This window comes from Physeter macrocephalus, chromosome 11, assembly GCF_002837175.3.
Source record: "Physeter macrocephalus isolate SW-GA chromosome 11, ASM283717v5, whole genome shotgun sequence".
Taxonomy (NCBI): domain Eukaryota; kingdom Metazoa; phylum Chordata; class Mammalia; order Artiodactyla; family Physeteridae; genus Physeter; species Physeter macrocephalus.
In genome coordinates this window covers 76,552,808-76,573,731 of record NC_041224.1, presented here as the reverse complement: position 1 = coordinate 76,573,731, position 20,924 = coordinate 76,552,808, and positions in this window count along the sequence as shown.

Below are 20,924 nucleotides of genomic sequence, written 5' to 3'. Positions count from 1 at the left end.
AAAGCTGGCCACGGGAATGTGAATGGGAGACGCAGTTGACGTCGGCCCCAGACACTTGACCCAGCGTGTTCTCGTCCTGGAGGGATGAGCTAAAATGGATTTCAGATGAACTGCAAGGGCCCGCATTACTGGAAGGAATCATTTTTGCAGCCTTCCAAGGCACTCTAAATTCGCCTGACTTTCTTCTTTCTATTCACATATGCAGTCCTGATTTGCAGAATTCATCCTTGAAAAGCTTCTGCTAATATTCAAGAACCTAGGGAGATGGTGTCCTATGCTCCCTAAGGATATAAACATACCCAAGTCCATCCTTGCAGGTGGGCATTGAGGCAACGGATACGTCTCTCTCTTCTGGATGAGGAAGAGGTCTGGACCTGGGCCAGGAGGACATGCTTGGTATCACTCGGGTGGCCCCAGAGTTTCAGAACCCCTTGCCTTGGGCTTCTGTGCAACCAGATCAGCCACCACCTGGCAACTTCCAAGTGGGTGTGAATCCAGCCACACTCTCAGGAAGTCTTTGCAAATCCAATGATCCTAGGCATCCTCTGAGTTCCCATCCTTATAATCTTTCCACATTTATAAAAGTCACTGCCAAACTGTAAGATGTATTCTCTCTTCTCAGACAGCCTTGGACTTACTGAGAATAAGAACAAAAATAACAATAACTAACATTTATAAGATGTTTACATATTTCAAAGAGCATTCAGATAAAATGTCTCACAATAGTTCTGTGACGAAAACATTATAATAATTATAATAATAATGATCATTCTTGTCCATTTTCTAAATGAACAGACTGCAGTTGGAAATTTACCTGAGTTGTTCAAGGCTGCAGAGGGGCTGGGACTCAAACCAAGGCCTCCTGCTTCTAGAGGTGATCATCCTTATGTCACCCAGGCAGTCGGAGAAATCCATTCCTATCCAATATCTTATCTACTCCTATATATAAAAAGATCTCACTAAGAGACCCGGGCAGGAATCAGGAGGAGGGTTAAATCAAGGTTACTTGGGAGAGTTGTGTTTCCTCATCCACAAAATTAAGAGGTTAGACCAGATGATCTTTGGGTCCCCCTACATCCTGACACTTTTTTTGGCCGCACCGTACGATCCTAGTTCCCCGACCAGTGATCGAACCCGCGGCCCTTGCAGTGGAAGTGCAGAGTCTTAACCACTGGAGTGCCAGGGTAGTCCCATGACATATTTTTTACTCTCTCAAAGGCCACAGCCAAGGGGGCAGGTCCCTAGCTAGGCACTAGGCTCTTCTGCCCAGGCAGACCCCAGGGAAGGCAAAGAAATAAGACAATGTTCAAAAATAAAATGAAAAAAAAAAAAAAAAAAGAAATGCAAGGACAAAAGATTTCAGTGGTTACTTTTCCATGCGGAATTACCATCAGGTATCAAAGAGACAGATGGTTTTCCACTCAGCAAACATTTATTGGGAGGTTGCCATTTGCTGGCATAGATCTAAAAGCTAGAAACACAAAGATGATGGCTGGGCAACCTCTGTCTTCTGGTCAAAGGAAAGACTAGCAATTAGGAGCCAATCTGGTGAGGGAAGCGAGAGAAGGATGGGCCATCTTCCTGGTGGGGGTAGTGGGAATGGGGGTGGGGGAGGCTCTAGAGGAGGAGAGGTTTACACAGGGCCTTGTAGTGGGGGATCAGAGATATGCCCCCCATGGTTCCCAAACTATCTCCACCACCTCACTTGACTTTCTCTCAGTGGTGATGAGAAAATCCTTCATCCATCACTGTGTGAGAAGCTCTAGACAGTTCCCTCAATTGCAGGGGAGGCAATGCTTTCTTCTAGTAACAAACGAATGAGGAAGAAGGACTCTCTTCCTGAGACATTTTACACCTCAAAGGGGGTCCTTTCCCACCCCTAAGAAGCTCACTCACCTACTCAACAGCTGAAGTACCTACTGGAAACTCACAGGGGAGGCGCCCTGGTCAAGGGGTGAGAGAAACAGAGTTTCTCTGAGAAACAGAATTAGTGGATGCCCGCTAACTTTCTTGCCCTGCCTGGGATCCCTAGAAGATGGAATTATTGCTGCCTGCAGCCTCTGAGTCTTTGCTGCTCCTTATACGTCATGTATAAATTGCCATTTCTGTGTACTCAAGCCTCTCCCAAACTTCCAAACATGGTAGAAGCTTTCTGTTTCTGTTTGGACCATGATGTGATGTTTCCATAAATCATCCATTGTGACCCTATATAACAGCAGCAAGCATGTGTACAGCACTTTAGACCTAAGCTACTGGTCCTCTCCAGTCCCGGCCATGCAGAACCACCTGCCGCTGGGCATCAGGCTCTCCTCTAACACGGGTGCTTTCACATCCCCCCTCTAAGCTCACGTGTGAAGAGAGGCATCCCTTGAAATCAGCAGCCAAAGTCACTGTGTACACCCCAAGTCTGTATTTCACAGATGCTCCTGACTCCCTCTGTACCCCTTGTCGTTTCCCTGAGATATCTCCATCGTTTCCCAGACTCTTCTCCCAGGTTTGTCTTTCCCTTTTCAGCTCCAAGTTTTATCCATGATGTCCCTCTTGCCTGGATGGACACTCTTCACCCCTCATTCCCTCTGCTGCCTTCTCCCAGTTCCACACCACTCAGGACGCCCACCCTGTGGACTCAGGTCCTGCTCGCAGTTGTATCTGTGCACCAGCTCATCTTCCCCACGTAGGCTGAAGGTGCCATGAGGATGGGTACCACTTTCCCCATATTTTTTCCCTGAAAATCACCTGCCACATGCCCTTGCATGTTCCAGATGTGCCATAGATCAGCACATATTGAACTGGAATCTGGAGAAAGAACAGGACAAGACATGGTCTCTCTCACACTTGGAGCAAATGCATGAAAAACATTCAATATTTTCTCTGTGAATCCGGTGGAGATAGTGTAACCAGCAGTTCTACTACCCTGTATGGCAGGTGGCACTTAACTTTGTCATAAGCTTTCTTAACACACACTTATAAGGCACCACCTGCATGCAAGGCCCTGGGGGGTAGGGTGGGGAAATAGCACAAGTAAACCCCCATTTAAAATAGTTAGCTGATGCCTGAGAAAGTAAAAGAATTGTTAGGGTGTGTTTATTTGAAAACTTTGGAAAACACTTAAGGGGTGTTTCTAATTTTCAAAAGAATTGCTTTTTAAAAAAATGTTTAGCATTCTTCAGAGGGAAAGACTTTGGAAAGTATATCCTTTGTTGCTGTCCAAAGAAAATGAATTCTGTTCTTTGTCTGATGGCATTTCCTAGTATTTACATTGAGAAAAGTGGAAAAGTTTAACTCCTAACCATTGTCATTACTTTCAAATGTTAATGTCAAAATATATAATTGTTTCTGCCATTAGGGATAGAAACAGTTTAACAGGTATACTGAGGTGTGTTATAAACAAAAAGCTAAATTAAAGTGTTTAGCACAGAGTTATGAAATGTTAACATGGTATTACTATTATACTTTAAAGGCATTTATTGAAATATAATTTACATACTGTAAAATTCACCCATTTGAAGTATATGATTTAATAGTGTTAGCGTATTCATAGAGTTGTGCAACCATCTCCCACGATCTAATTTTAGAACATTTTCATCACCCCCATTAGCAGGCACTCCGCACTCTCCCCACCCCAGCCCTAGGCAAACACAAATCTATTTTCTGTCTTTATAGATTTGCTTATTCTCGACATTTTATATAAATGGAATCATATCATATATGAGTTCTTTTGTGAACAATTTCTTTCACTAATGCTTTCAAGGTTTACCCAAATTGTAGCATATATCTTTCCTTTTCATGGACGAATAATATTCACATTTTATTTACACAACATTTTATTTATCCATTCATGAGTTGATGAACAACACCTGGGTTGTTTCCACTTTTTGGCTCTTATGAATAATGTCACTATGAACATTCACGCATAAGCTTTAGTGGGGGTGTGTATATGTCATTTCTCTTGGGTAGATACCTAGGAGTGGAATTGCCAGGTCATAAGGTAATTCTATGTTTAACATTTTGAGGAACTGCCAAACTATTTTGCAAAGTGGCTGCACAATTTTACATTCCCAGCAGCACTGTATCAGGATCCCAATTTCTCCACAGCCTCACTGACACTTACTACTGTCTGTCTTTTTTATTATAGCCATCCAGGAGGCTATGAAGTGGTAACTCATTTGTATTTTCCTGATGGCTAATTATGTTGGTCATATTTTCATGCACTTATTGACCATTGTGTGTCTTCTTTGGAGAAATGTCTCTTCAAATCCTTTGCCCATTTTCAAATGGAATTGTCTCTTTGTTATTGAGTTATAAAAACTCTTTATGTATTCTGGATACCAATCCCTTATCAAACAGGATTTCCAAATATTTTCTCCCCTTCTATTAGTTGTCTTTTAACTTTCTTAACAACATAGTATTTTAAATAAAGGGAAAAGTAAGACAGAAACAATTCAAATTATCTAGACCTGTCTGTAATTTCTGTATGACTCACTTGCTGTTTCAAACTGATTTCTGTCTGTTGGCTTTCTGTTCTAATTCGAAAGTTATGAAGGTGAAGGTTTTTGTAAGGAAACAAAAATGTAAATGAAAGGACTAATTTGTGTGCTTTCCTAGAGTTTTTATTGAGGTTTTCCTTGGCCACTTTATTTCCCATTGCAAAATGTAGCCAAGTTCCTGTTACAATTGTTTTTAAGGAAATATTTTGTAGTTTAAGAAGAAATTAAATAATGCATTATGTGTTTACTATGGAAACAGTGTGGAAGCTTCAAATTTGTAGGATTTCAGGCTGTCAGTATAAATCAGGAAAGGGCTTCAATGGAGAGAATGTGAGAGTAAAAGCGACCAGCAGAAAGCAGACCAGAGTCCAGGAGAGAGGACCAGAGGCCTCCTACAGGGGAACCCAAAAGACCACATTCTTTGGGAAGTGACCACCCATAGAAGCCAGCCAGCAGCTTTGAGGAAGGTATCCTTGATGGTACAGCATTTGCGTGTGTGTGTGTGTGTGTGTGTGTGTGTGTGTGAATGTGTACATGTGTATGTGTGTGTGAGCAGAGAAAGATAGAGACAGAGAGAGATAGAGAGAGAGAAGGAGGAGGAAGAGGAGGGGAAGGAGGGGGAGGGGAAGGCATTATTTCCCATTGAAAAGTTTTTTAGTCTTTAAAACCTCTTCAGTGAGCCCCGTCTTTGTAAACATACCTGTATGCCCAATTCTTTCCAGCTCAAGGAATATAGGGGACTGCTTGTTCTCAGAATTGTATTTAGCATTTTTTTTTAAGGAGGCCTCCGCTCTGCCCTCCTACTTAAAGCTCTCTCCTGCACATGTGTGTACATTGTATGCACCCAAGGTACTCAGTTACTCACAAAAGGTCCTGATCCCTCTGGAAATTAAATTCCATTCCAGTTTTTTGAACTTCACATATTTAGTTCATGACATAGGGGCCCTTGAAATGTTAAATCCAAAACTTGGTGTGGATTATCATTAAAAACTTGGGACTTGGTCTGAAACCCCATTCCTCTGAGCAGCAAGAGGAAAACGCAGTTGCAAAGCCTGCAGCATGTCCATCCTCGGCTATAAATAAGAGGGCTCGTTTTGCAGTAGTCCGGCTTCTAGGCACAAAATATCTGCCAGCATGTATGCTGTCTGTATTTATGCAGATCACGGACCCATGCCCTTCTCTTTGTTTCCTGTTGGTAAATGCCTTTATTTGTCCATAAATATCTTTCATCTCCATGACATGGACATAAAATCTATACTGTTCCCAGTGTGTATGAAGAGGGAAGAAGGGAAAAGCCTTGTGGCAACTCCGTTGCCCTGTGTTCTCTTCACTACAACAGTGATACAACATGTACTTCGTAAGCATTAGTTGTGTGCCTACCATGTTTTCCACACATCGTCTCTAGAAGATCGGTGTTTTTTCAGCCTTCAAAGTGGTTAAGTAATTTGCCTGAAGTCACATGTTCTGATCTAGGATTTGAATCCAGTAGATCCTGATTTGGGAGCCTGGTGGCTTTGGATTTTAAATTAAAAATATACAATTTAGGGGAAGCAGATGGTTTGTCTTCATCATCCAAACCCAAAGTATTCTTTCCCAGGAATGGGTTTGCAGAATCACATCGACAGTGAAGTGGGGCCAGATGGCCTGGGCTTGAATCCTGGCTCTACTTCTTGCTGGTGCTGCGATCTTAGGCAACAATTTGACCTCACTGTTGTCATCTGTAAAACACCTATCTACCTAAAAAGGTGTCATCAGGATCCAAGAATATAACCTATGCAATGGTAAACCCTCAATTAATATTAGCCTCTATGACTAAGATCTGTATATTCAACAAGAATTGGAATGCTGAGTGAAAGGAATGCTTTTCTCTGAGTAGAATTAAATAAATCAATTTTCAAGCATTAGAGCTCCCTGCCCCCCACCTTTAATGCAATGGGTGGACTTTCCCAGGAGTCAGGTATAAAATTAGTTTGTTCAACAAATGCTGTTAAAACCCTACTGTGGTGCCAAGTTCTGAGCTGGGTGCCAGGGATAATACAGTGAACAAAACAGACACACTCCCCCATTCTTCATACTGTGGAGCTCACAGTCTGGTGGAAAAGACACCAATTATACAATCAGACCCATGGTGAGTAGGAGCAGGCTCCCCTGGACAACACAACAGAGGCAACTGCTTCTTCACAAAGTCAACTCTTGTCTCAAGTTTTTTAAAATCTAAAATTTACCTGGAAGTATACTTTTTTCTTTTACCCAAGAAATTGTCAACCTTATTGACAAACCCTGCTTAATGTTAGTTCCGATTACAAATGGCAAATTTAATTCAATGTTTTTCACACATCAGATATTTAAGTAGTTTTTAAAAAGAAATATCTCACAATGCCAACTGGAATCTTTTCTGGAGCAAGATGTCATCTTAATGAGAATTTAGAATATAGCGGTGGGTGGAAGATGTTAGGATTCTTTAAAATGTTGGTTTGGTTTTTACAGGGCTATTACAGAGTCCAGAGGGCCTAACTTTTCCTTTGGATGCCATTAAATTCCTAGAAAGCATCCTGGAGCATTTCTCTGGACGTGTGTGCTTCACTTGTCCTTCATGATCTGCCCTTAGAGGGCCCAGGACAGTGGCTCTCGGTCCATGTGAGTCATAGATTCTGCTCCAGGATGCTCTTTGGGGGTAAGGGATGCTAAGAAAGTGGAACTGATCAAACTGGGTATAGCAGAGGGACCCTTCCTCAAAGCAAGGTGGCTCAGGACAGGTCTGACATCCCTGAAAGGCAGAGTCCCACATGCGGAAGACGGGTGTAGGTTTGGTGAGAGGGAAGATGTGGGACAGGAGGCCACCAGCTGGGTGACTGCAGTGCCAGAGGCTTCAAACTGCAGGGCCACCTCTAATGTCTTGCCAGCAACTAAGGCTTCAGCAACCTTCCAACTAACACAGAACAATGCAGAAGAAACACAGAATAAACCACTTACAGTTTAACCTCTGGAGAGAGAAGACTGCTTCCTGCCCAGGTCTGTACTTTTTTAGGACCTAGAGGAGTTTGCAGAGTGGGAGCGATGTGCAGTGCCGTTCTTTCCCTGGGTCCCTCTGCGACGCATTCTACGGGGACTTCGGGGCTTGCTCTTGGTAAGTGAAACAGTCCAAGCGTCACGGCAAAGATGCTGAAGGTGTGTAATCCAGTTCTACATAGAATTCGACATAACGAAAGGAAATATGGTATTATCCCTATTACCTTTAAATAGCTCCCTCTTCAACACTCCCTTTTAAATCTGCACACAGACTCTCACGCGCAGGCGCGGTCCTGCACGCATCCCTGTGAAACAGGCAGAAGCCAAATGCTTTTGAGTTCTCCAGGATGTGAGCTTTGTCTCTCCAGCCCTCAAATATATACATGACTCTTCACATCCACTTCAACTGCATAACTCCTTCTTTACCCAGATATCGTCATGACGATAAACATCTTGCGGTCCTCACCATCCGCCACTACCTTAGCCTTATGTAATCCACTGGCACACGGGCTTTCTCAGTGTGTCTGTTTGGTGCCTGTTTGTATCATTTTGCTTTTAGGTCCATCTGGTACTGACTGTACCTTTTCTGTACACAATGCATTCAGTTACTGTTAAACAATAATAGTTATTTAATAACAGCAACGTGTGCTTCTCAGGGAGACTGGACTAATTTATGGGCAGGTGAGCTGGAGGGAGGAGGGTTGCAATATTCCTCCACGAGCTTTGGATTTCTTCCAGGCACCAGTTATCTATTCCTTCCCCAGGGGTGCTGATCCTGGAGTTCAGGAAGAAAATAAAATGCCCTCAGGGTCCCTTTGGAAAGTAGAGATTTGTCCTTGAGGTGCCAGGAAAGACAGTGCTTCCTTAGTCCTGAGTCCCGGTTGGCAGCCCCTCAGGTTGATGATAAGAACCTCAGCTGCATGGGAAAAGAATAGGGAGGGCATCTTGAGGTGACTTTCCTTTTCCTTCCTCCTATATCAAGTTGGCATCTCCGTGGCTCAAGATATGAAAGATGAACTTTTCCTTTATTTCCCCTATCACAGGAAGGGAGAGAGGCACCTACTTGTGGAAAATTGGCTGAGGGTGAGTTTTCAAGGATCCCTTGTAGGTATGCCACTGAGGGGTGGCTTGAAGATAAGGTGGGGGATTAACCCTCCCAGAACTTTTATCAGCTCCTTAAAAACCATCCCCAAATTGAGACACCTTCTAATTGCTCCTCAGAGTGTGGTCCAGGACCAGTAGCATCAGTTTCTCCTGGGAGTTTATTAGATCTATAGAATCACAGAACTCTGGACCAGAATTATCATTTTAACAAGATCCCCAGAAATTTGTATGCTCTGAGTCAGTGGTTCTCTCCTGTGGCTGCATGGCAGCATCATCTGGGAGCTTTTCAAAAGGACCCAAGCCTCTGGCCCCCCTCTAGCAGCTCCGTGTAGTTTAGGAAACATTGATTCAGACAAGAAGGGGCTCTGGAGCCTGAGTTATATCTCCCTTAGCCTCTTAGTGGATGTGTGAATTCGGGACAGCTCTATGCTGGCTTCTTTGTGAAACTGGGGCCATAATTGTAGCTATCTCATAAGATTATCGTGAGGATTAAAAGAGATGGTGTTTGTGAACTCTGAAGCACAAGTCCTCAGTAAACAATGCCTATTGTTATCCAAACAGGATTTAAGACAAGTCCCGTGGAGCTCTCTTCCCACCAGAGTGCTGGCCTAAAACCCTTTCTTGTTGATGCTGCAGAGCAAGTTTTAGGTGACCCACTTTGCCTGGAGATTTCTTTGAGCTTATCAGCCACTCTAATTCGGCACATTCTGTTGTTCTTCCTTAGTAAGTTCAATGAATTCTCATTGCCCTGCGATTGATGCGGGAGGAGGGGGGCTTAAAATAAATCCACTTAAAACAGAAACCAAATTTTTTACCAAATAATGGGAGAAGCAAGTTTAATTGGAACTTAATACTAAAGACAAACTACAATTTAACCAAACTTAATCGTCTAGGTAATAATCACATGCAGATTTTCAGAACAAAGCATAACTCAGCTGTCATTTTTAGTGGTAGGAGGTCTGCCAAAATTGTTCTAGAATGATAGGTTAATGTGATTTTTTAAAAAATCAGGGCTGACCTTTTTCTTCCTTTCCTTTTTTTCTTTGACAATTCATACTTACTTTGTAGACTATTTGTTTGTCCTTGTATTGTTAGATATTCTCAGCATTGTCACCATCAGAGAGACTGACCTAAACAATATTAATGTGATAGGTGTGAGTTGGTCTTACCCTTATACCTGGAAGGATGTTCAGTTGAAGAAAAATATTGTAATATTCAGTAGTCAGTCTTCCATACTGTGATCACTTTTACTTCTCTATGCAACCTTGTAGTTGTTGTTAGTCCTTGGATAGAAATTTTCAGATCGAAGGACCCTTAGTGTCTGAATCTGGTTTTTTTTAATACACAAATTTGCTAATTCCTTTAAAATGACGTTGCATTTCACAGGAACTTCACCTTAACCCTCTTCTTTGGAAGAATTCATTTATATTTTCTAAGAATGTTAGCTCTGAAAGTAACCTTGGAAATCATGTGTTTCAATTTCCTTATTTTCCAAAAGGAGAAACTGAGACTTGGGGATGAGGGGGTTGACTTTCTGAGACCACTGAATTGACATGAGCAGAAGCCAGTGTTTTGTTTCACACAGACTGACTGTTTTAATTAGGTCTCTGAAGCCCAGGATGATGGATGTTTGTGTTTCCCACGTCACCAAAATGCCTAGCCCTAAAATGCACAAAATCTTATTGGAAATAATTCCCCCCCTGCCCCCGCTTTTTTTCTTTTACAATTTTGTGGATATTAAGAGTGGAAAGCAGAGCTAGGAAATAAAATACAAATTTCAATTGTCCAGCCGTTATCTCATGAAGCTCAGGGAGGCTGGCAGGGAGAGTGGGGGAGGGGCAGGAATAGGGTCACCAAGTCAGAACACCTTTAAGGAGGGTGCTGATGACGAGGGGGGCCAGAGGACTCCAAGACTGGAGCTGGCAGTCTGTGAGCAGGGGCTGGCCTTCCAGCCTGGATCTAGTGCTGGACTGAAGGTCCATGCCGGATCCAGCTGGCCCCCACGGTGAACTCCTTTGCTCTTCATCTGACCCGGGTGTCTCCACACCTGCCACCCATAGGTGTGGAGGGGGAAGCAAAGGAGAGAGAAGAGAGTCTCTTTAACCAATGGGGGAAATGTTTGACCAACACTGCCCTCCAGTAGGATGTGCGTATGTTGACCACCAAATTTCTGATGGAGCCACGGGACCCACAAATATGTAGAGAGGTGACAGAGCCTGGAGACCAGTGAACATCTTCAAACCTCACTTGCAGGGAGTGCTGAGTCTGAATCACCAACAGAGTAGAGCATGAGCCTCCCCCCACCTCATTTTAAATGATGTCAAGAAGGGTTTGTGGTTTTTTTCTAACAGTTTTTCTCCTAAAAACTATTATTGCAGGCAAAACAAAGAAAGGAAAGCTTCAAAATTATTTTTCATAATTCCAAAGTCCCCTTGGAATTATGAAGTTGCTTGAGGATCCTAATTCAACCTGGCTTTATTGGGAGACAAAGGGCTAAGTATCCCTATCAAGGAGTGAACTGTGCCTTCTCTAAACAGATAATGGCATTAACATTTCTTGCATCGACTTGTCCACAGGATCTTGGCAACTCTTGGCAACTCTCTCCTTCAGTAGCTCATCTCAGGACAACAAAAAGCAGTCATGTTTCCTAGGCTTCATCTTTGACAAGGAAGAGGAGGTGGCATCCTCCCTGGAGAGACCTGTTGAATTAGTGGCTGTGGAGATGCGTGGGCTAAACAGGCTTGAAGGGGGAAAGATAAAGGGAAGCAGGCATGCCTTCTGGGAGATAAAAGCAGGGGAAAGGAGGAAAGAACATGAGTAAATGACAGTGAAAACCAATCCAGAGCCAAGAGTTGGACAGGTTCTGGCATAGAAAGAGATGTATTAGGAGAACTATTCAGTGTGTTAATGGCCAAAGTATTTGACTTTAGAAACAGCAAGAGTTATTTCTTTCTAGAGCAGTTGTTAACAGCTTCCCCTGTGAGACCATCTGGTTTGGAGAATCCCAACATAGTTATAAAGCGTAGCAAGGAGAAACTAAGGGCTTTACAACTAAGGGAGCTCAGAGCTCTTCCAAACAATTGTTTTCTTGGACTTTTTCACAGCGTGGGACAAAAAAGGCTACTTAAGTTGGGGATAGAGGTGTACAGCTATTTGTGGACCATGATGGACAAGGGCATAAAGCTGGTAGGCAAGCTTCCTACACATGCAACATGCCAAGAACAGAGAACACAGGCTATGCGAGGGGGAGCTTTTCTTCCGGTCCCATCTAGACACAAAAATGCCTGCTGTGGAGAGAGGAAAGTCCACAGAAGGAAAAAATGTTTTAGATAATGTGTGCTTTCTGAAGCTTGATAGTTTTATATGTGGTAACAAGAAGATGAGAACTTTGTTCTGGGGTATCCGAAAGGGTTTCTCTGCGCATCTAATGGGACCAGGAGAAGCGTGGCATCACCTGTGGCTTCTGAGTGTTCAGAAGCTTTTCAGAGTTCAGATCTGTCAGACTTGTTTTGTTCCAAAAGTTAAAGGCCTATGGAACCCCATCAAGGGTGTCCTTAGGATGAGTGAAAGTCACAGGGCATGCGGGAATATTATGTATTTTCCCAGCACATATGTCTTACTAATATTTTTATTCTGAGAGGCAATACATTGTTTTAATTCATGTTAGAAGGCACAATCCTAAAACAACAAAACTTTTAAATAAATTACATCTTTTATTTTGAAATAATTGTAGATTCATATGAAGTTGTGAGAAGTAAGACAGAGAAATTCCATGTACTCTTTTCTCAGTTTCCCCCATGGTAATATCTTGCAAAATTATAGTACAACATCACAACCAAGATATTGATCTAGATACAATCCACAGGTTTGTTCAGATTTCCCCAGTTTTACTTGAACTCCTTTTTTTGTGTGTGTTTTTTGTTTTATACAATTGTATCACGTTTGTAGGTTCAAATATCCACCAATTCCGTCAAGATACAGGAATTTTCCATCACTGAAAGGATTCCTCCATTGCCCTGTTATAGGCACACCCACTTCTCTCCCTCCCTCTCCCTCCTCCTTAACCCCTGACAACTGCCCATCTGTCTTCCGTTTCTATAATTTCCATTTCTATAATTTTGTCATTTCAAAATATTATAGAAATGGAATCATATAGAATACAAACTTTAGGGATTGGCTTTTCCACTCAGCGTAATTCCCTTGAGATCCATCCAAGTTGTTGCCTGCATCAATAGTTCCTCCCTTTTTACTTCTGAGTGATAGTCCATGCTGTAGATATACTGCAATTGGTTTAACCATTCACTCTAAAAGGATACAATTTTTCAGAGTGAAATATGCTAAATTTTAAAAGTCAAATGTATTTTTGAAATTCCTCTTATACAAAACTTAAAAACTTGAATGTAAAAGAAAACATTGCTTTTAAGGTGTGTGTGTGTGTGTGTGTGTGTGTGTGTGTGTTTTCTCAGATTTTATATTTGGAGGAAGTTTTTCTTAATCATGGCAGAGTGGTACTATTCCTGATCATAACCTGAAACTAATATCAAACATCATATGAAAAAGAGATTGTGACAAATGAGAATTGTGCAGTATTCACATGAGTACTTTAAATGAATTGTTTTTTTACCTTTTCTTATATTTTATAAAAACTCTTGATTTGGGGTGTTTATTTCCTGTTAGTACATAGGATATCCTAACCCCATTCTTTAGTCATCCTGTGCAGTGTGTCCATCCGGCTTCCAACGGATTTTTAAAATTCTTATGTTAAATAAGTATCCTAAAAAGAATGTAGACTTTTAAATAAATGAACACCTCTTTTGTAAGCAATGTAGACTTTTTTCAGCTTGATTGCAGATAGAATAAATGAATTATCAAATAATTTCTTGTTTTAACAGGGGTAACACCCTCTCTTTTCATTGAAAATAACTTTAAATCATCAATAGTCATTTAAATAATATTATCCTACCGCGAGCCTCAAGTTTTTCTATTATTTTGAAATAATATTGTTATGCATTTTTGGCAAATTGCAAACATATTCTTTGCCTATAAGTACTAGATCTAAAAGAAAGCCATGAATATAACAAATAATTCTAATGTTAAATTCCCCTTACTATTTATGGAAAGAATTTTTTAAAACTCAGGTCATTTTATATACGAATATTTATATAACACTTTGGTAACTTTATTATGCTTATGAGGTTAATTTTAATTTTTTTTAAGCTTTCAAACTTGACTCCAAGAATTTTCATAATTTTCATAATCACATACATCCAAGTTGTCTATGTCTTCTAAAACTAAAATCACTAAGAATTCTACCACTTCTTCATTAATAAAAAATGGTTGATTTCTCTCTTTTTATTTTTTTAAGCAGAAAGTGTGGGGAGTTAAGTTTTAGAGGCTGTGTCCACTCTTTTCCAGGAGTCAATTAGAGCTTCCTGTTGAGAAAAGAGGCAATAGAAACGCTTATCCAAAGCAGCCTTTGGAAAGCACTGCTTTTTGTCACATGTCTGAGCTATCAGGATACAAGCAAGGTCCATCCTACCAGAGGAAAAAACAAAATCAAAGCAAAACATAAACACACAGCAATCAAACACAGAAACAATTGAGGGCTTCTCCTTTATGTTTCCCCAAGGGTTTCATTTGAATTTGCCAATCTAAGCAGCTCAGAGTCTTTGAGAGAGTTTGATTAAATGTTTGAATATGGGTACTTTCTTGATGTAGATGTAAAATATCAGTTCATCTGCCACACAGGACATAATTCTTTGACTTTTGGAAAACACACCTGAACCTTCCTGTGTCCACTTGTGTGAAGTTGTGAGCAATCACACACGCCAGGGTGTCACACTCTGTTTTAAAAAAAAAATAAACTTTTAAAAAAAGTTTAAAATTTGAAGACTACATTAAATTCAGTGTTAAAAACAAATGTTTCAAATGTCTTTCCTTTTCAAGAAAAAAAAAAGTTTGTCTATTCATATATATAAAAAAATATAGCCCAAACCAGGTTACTTCTAGGAAACAGATCTGGGTGGAGGAACACTTTGATTTTTCTCATTTTCTGCTCGTTTAGATCGTTTGCATCTTTATAAAAGAAATTAGTATGTTCTGTTGTGTAACAAAATCCTTTTCTTCACGTGTTTATTTTCAGTTTCTGTACCTATCTACTTCTGAGAAAACTTCAAGAAAAAAACATCAAAGCATTAAAACTACAGGACACAGATAACCTGAAGGAAACAGAAAGTAGAGATGTTTAGTGCTGATTATAGTCAAATAGGCAATGACTTTGGCTCAAAGCTCCCTGGAGACTCCAGGATAACAGAAAAAAAAAGAGTTCTTGTCCATGCTGTGGGGCTAAAGAGTGGTGTTTTTTTTTTTTTTTTTTAAGAGAGCTTACAAATTAATCCACTTCTGTAAAAAATTTTCCTAGCACTAAACTCAAGCAGGAATTGATCACATAGATCCTTGTGAAAGGGTGAATGGCCCAGAGAACAACATTTTCAAGTATCATTTTACGAGAGAGAAATTCTGTTCAAATAGATCATTCTCAGAATCACCCTCTAGGAAAACCTCTAAATGGTAATTGAGTAAAGGCATTTCTGAGACTCTGTAATCCTGATGATAAGAACACACACACAAAAAGATATTACTCTATGTTTTTAAAAGTGCAAGTTACTACTGTTTGAAACGGTAGCATTTACACATTTTAAACCTAGAGGGAGATGCCATCTGCTTTCCATCACATTTCTAGCATAGCAGCCCCTTGTTCCAGGTATGGATGGGGCATGGCTGTATTTTTTTTTTTCATTAAAGCATGGAGAAAAGAAAGGGATGGAAATGATAAAAATTAAAAGAGAGAAAAAAAATCCCCATGATCATTATTTGGGGAAAAAAAGAGAGTAAAAAGTATAAAACACTCCAATCACTGGAATCTGAGTGTCTCTTTTCCATTGTTTTCTCATTTTCATTTTTAATCATTATAATCATAGAGTACATGCAATTTTGTATTCCTTCTCCTAGTGTACCTTTTATCAGGAGTATTTTCCACATTGTTGGAGAGTCCTTTTACATATCACAAACGTCTTCTTGCATTTTTCATACAGGTAATTTTTGCCTTAAAACTGCAGAATGACAGGACATTTTGATGGCTCTTAATACATATAGATATTGACAGATTGATTTTCAAGAAGGATAATTTTCAAGATTACGTATACTGATTTCATATTTTTACATCCTCCTCTTGGAAACGAGCCTCACCCCGATTGGTTTAAACTGAAGTTTTTTGGTTATTAGAGAGTCAAGCAAAAATACAATGTTTGAACAAACATTTCTATATTTTCAACTAGAAATATTTCTTTTCCTAGTCATAGAAAATATAGAAATAGAAAATATTGCCCATTTTATCTGTTGGGGGTTTTTGGTGTTGCTGTTATCAATTTGCCTAAGTTCATTATATAATAAAGATATTAACACATGCTTGGTCACATGCCACAAATGTTTCCCCCCTTTTATTTGTTTATTTTGAAACATGCCCAAGTTTGTATCTCAAGGCAGCTTCCCTCCATCGTAAAACACTCTCTACTTCCCAGCTGGTGAATGCTCAGAAAATGCAAGCTGATTTTTATGTTAGGCTAAGCAAAACGTAATTAGGAAGATAAATTTGCTGCCACCTCTAACATACACACAAAAATCATATGCCACTTATAAATTGATGTCAACTCCAAATAGCTTTTGGATTTCCTAGAGAGACACAGTGTAAGAAGTGGTTCTGAAGACCAAATATGGGTGATTCAGTCTTCTTTTCTGTAAAATGATAAAGTCATATTGTAGTCTTAGGAGAAAATAACAAATGGGAAAACAATTTGAAAATGTTAAAAGATGTCATATGTAATGCAATGATAACAATAATGATAGTACCAAACAAGAAATATAACAATTAAGGTAATTAAGGTAAAAAAGAGGATCACTTTATTTTTGCCACCTCTTCCTAGTTGGTGTGCATACTTGTGGAAATTGAACCCACAGGATCTGAAGGGGGTCACACACTGCATCTGGCCCAATGCCATAGCTATGATTTAATTTCAGTTACAGCCAGGACAATTGATACACATGCAGATGAATTTGATTTCCCCTCAGAATGTTCTTTTTTCAGATAAAAATATTAGTTTTAGGAATGAGGTAAAAAGTAAAAGAGAAAAATAAAAAACACCCATAGTTCCATCACTTAGAAATAACATCTATTAATTTTATTCCTTTTTTTTCCTTCTTTAGAGTATATATTGAAGTTTATTTAAATACATGGGGTGGTAAATCTATGAAATTTGGTTTTGCAGTAAGGAAAATGACAAAGCTATGCATCTTTATGTGTTTGGTGGAGGATATTTCCCACTTGTAGTAACTTTCCATAGGTGTGTGACTTTAAAAGGCATGACTTGCTTGTAAAATATGATCGAAAATTTGGGCTGTCCTTTGGTGACATTTAAGTCCTCTTAAAAGCAAAACAAAATGAAATAAATAAAACGAAACCCAAGAGAGTTAAGGCAAAAAGAAATCTTCTAAGAAGCAGAACAGTAGAAGCCACCACACCCCCAAATAATTTTTCTCTCTGCACACACATGGAGCTGGCACTTGTGTGTGACACACGGCTGCTGAGAACAGGACAGTTCTGCCGAGATGGGCAGGGCTCAGCTCTTGGTGAGGAATTCTCAAGGAGGCAGGACCTTCTTCCTGGGCATGCTGTGCTGCCCACTTTATCCTTATGAATATATTCACTTCTGGTTTCTTGGGCAAGTTATAATCTCTCAAGTTCCTTCACAGGTTTCTCCCACGGACATTCATTGTCAGCCATCCGGTTTTGGGGGAAGAGCTGGGGCTGCGGAGACTAAAGGTTTGTCTCCTGCCTTCCAGGAAGCCCCTCTTGCTCCAGGGAGCCAGGCAGCGAAACCAGTGGCTGTCAATGGGGTGAATGCTGTCCTTCCGTGACACCATCTCACTTTTCCCCTAGTAAAGTCAGAGTCTGCTCACTCTTCAACACTCGCCTTTTAATAAAGTTGGTTTGAGAAAAATAAATCATGGAAATTATCATAAAGCAAGATGGTAAAGAAAAAAAATAGTATCACTAGAGTCATTGATTTATAATACTTTACTTACGATCCTTATATTAGTTTTTTTCCCTACATCATAGATGTTTAAGGATCTCATCATTTTAGTCTCTTATCAAAGCTGAATATGTAATTCAATCTTTGATATGAAATAAAATAGCAGCTAACATATTTCTGAGCATTTACTATGTATTAGATACTTTGCCCGTACTATCTCATTTAATTATTTTATCTTTAAAAACTTCTGATCTCATTTTTATTTTTTTCTAAATAAAGAGTTAAATAGTACTGTCTAGTGATGTTGCAAGTTCACAAAGCGTGTAGGTAGCTGAACTTGGAACTGAACTCTGTTTCTATAGTTTGACAGCCCCTCACTGGTGGGGACTTGGGTAGAAGAAATCTTTACAGAATAAAAAAGGAAATATTTTTATTTCATTAAAACCAAATAAGAGAACATTTCACAAAATGACAAAAGTCTTGTTTTGTCATGTGGGAAACCGCAGGATTTTTTCATGTAATTATTTTAGATATGGAGATTTCTCTTAATGGCACAATAATTACATATCCGTGAAAAAAATCATTCTCCCCTTTTTGGGCAATGTCACTTATTTGTCATAAGTGACAAATAAGCAATTAGTCGAAGTCAGGAGGGAAAGTTTACTGTGTCAGAGAATAATCATAGTTAGCTCTGGGTGTCTGTAGTTCTTAATGACACACTAGATATCATGCAGTAATAAATGCTTTTTTTGAAAAATGGAGCCAAGAGTATGGAAACTAGCTATTAATTTGGTATGGCATGGTTTAGCTAATGTGACTTGTTATTCCATTAATATTTTGTCATTAGCTGCCAGGCAAAAGTACAAGAATTATGAAATGCTACCTTGTAAGTTACTTCTGAAGAAGAGAAAGGGAATTCTCTCTAGTCTTCTACTGCTCATGAAAGCTCTTAAGAATACATATATATATATATATATATAATGAACAAAAAGGGAAGTCAATTTATAATTTAAAGAGAATGAAGAAATATAGCAATAAGCAATTCAGTTTTTTTTAAAAGGCTAAAAATATTTTTTCCAATGAAGGTTAAAGGATTTTTTAATGCACCTCTCCATGACTATAGGCTATTTTAACTCTTTTCAAACACCTAAATTTAGAAAAATTCCATACAGGCTTGATTTGTCTCTGTTACACAGACTTCGTTGCTATGACAGCAACATGATACAATTATTTATTGCCATGACAATCTGCTGTAGGTTTTAAAAATACGTTATCTATTTTTATTAGTGTTGTCAATTGTGCTGGGAAGGGATACCACCACTTCACATAATCGAGAAAGCCTGTAATGCTGGGAACAAGTGGAAATCATTTTGCTGGAGAGGCAGAGCCCAGAACAAGCCAAATTCCTTGGAATCCTCAGTGACACGCATATCCTCCACTAACAACAGCATCCTGGCCAGCTGTCTGTCTGCAGCGAGCATTTTGGCGGGGGATGTGGGCTCCATTTATGCTTTCCATGTGGCTTCTGCTTTGCCACGTTGGGTCAACATCAGATAGGACCGGAAGCACAGAGAGCTTTGCGCGCGTAAGGAATATGCATCTATTGTACCTTTTCAGGAGGAGAGATCTGTGTGTGCTTCGTGACCAGACTGATGGTGATCTTCCTGTCCTGAGAAGGTGCCTGGGGTTGTTTGCGGGTGGATGGGTGGGACTGTTACCCAACCCTCACAGTGCCAAAATGGTGCTCAGTGGTGCCCAGCTCTTAGCCCGCTTCCCTCTTTCCTCTTCTCTCTCTTGGGCTCCCCCACCTGCCAGTCCTGTAGAAAAATAATGGAAATAATACTACTTCTGGTGCTCAGTGAGTGTTTTATCCAAGAATTATGGTATTATTTGCATTTGACTCCATAACTGGATCATCAGCAACCAACCAGCTAGTTAAGTCATCCTGGAAAATTAGTTTTGGTTGCCGGTTCTAAAATATAAGGTTTTCCTTCTAAATTGATAAGAAAATGTCAATCGCCTCCATACAGTTGGAATGCTGGTTAAACATGTAAGATGCTTTCTGGGTGACACAGAGTCCTTTAGCTCTCTATGATCATTTATTGTCACGATAATCCATGCAAGTGACCCTACTATCATTCCCATTTCTTAAACGAGAACATTGAGGCTGCTCTAAGAGGGAAATAATCCATAGTCATCCAGCTAGTACATGGTGGGGTCTGCCTGATGCCTTGTGCTCTTAAGGAGACGGTCACAAGGAGGAAATGTTTCTGACAGAAATATGGTTATGGGCTGGAGCTATGCCCTTGGAAGTACTCTTTCAGGATGCATCATGAGACAGGGGTCTGTCCAGGTGGAGATGAGGGCTGGCCCCTACTCCTTGGACCCCCCCCATATTGAAATGTCAAGGGTGGGGTTATAATATGTTGGCTACAGACTGCCATTGCACAGTGTGTGTGTGTGTGTGTGTGTGTGTGCACACGTGTGCTCAGTGAGTGTCTTATCCAAAAGACTAGTATGGTATTCATATAGTATAACAAATAATCTATCACCAATCCAATCAGCTTGTTCTGGAAATTTATCTTTTGCTGCTGTTTATAAAAACTAAGCTTATTCATACAAATCAATAAGGAAAATAAAACTCTTTGCCCTAGTAGAGATGGAGAGGTGATCCCCTCTCCCCAAAACTGTGTGCACACGCACACACACACACATTGTCGATGTGAACATATATTTAAAAATTCAAAACACATTAGTTATCAAACAGGCAAGTTAAAATAATGCAGAAAATTTTTTTTGTCTTTAAGTGTATTGCTTTAGTGATCATATCAAACACTGGTAAGGCTATCAGGGGTTTGAATTACTTGAAGCCTTCTAGAAAACATTTTTTAACTATTTATTAAAAGCTTTTAAAAACATGAATACCTTCTGTTCCAGAAATTCCACTTTTAGGATGTATCCTGAGTATATGAAAAGATTTCTCAAAGTTGTATACAAATGTCAGCAAATACTGAATTAAGTTATGGCACAGTTATTATTGTCTACCATGTAGATATTTAAAATTTTGTTTAGAGTATATTTAATGTTATTAAATACCATTTATGATGCACATGAGAAAAGCATTTTACAAATCAGACTGATGACAGTCATGAACATGATAATCATCATATATGCTTAGGAAATAGACTGAATGGACCACCACACAGATACTCACAGTATGCTATTTCTAAAAGGT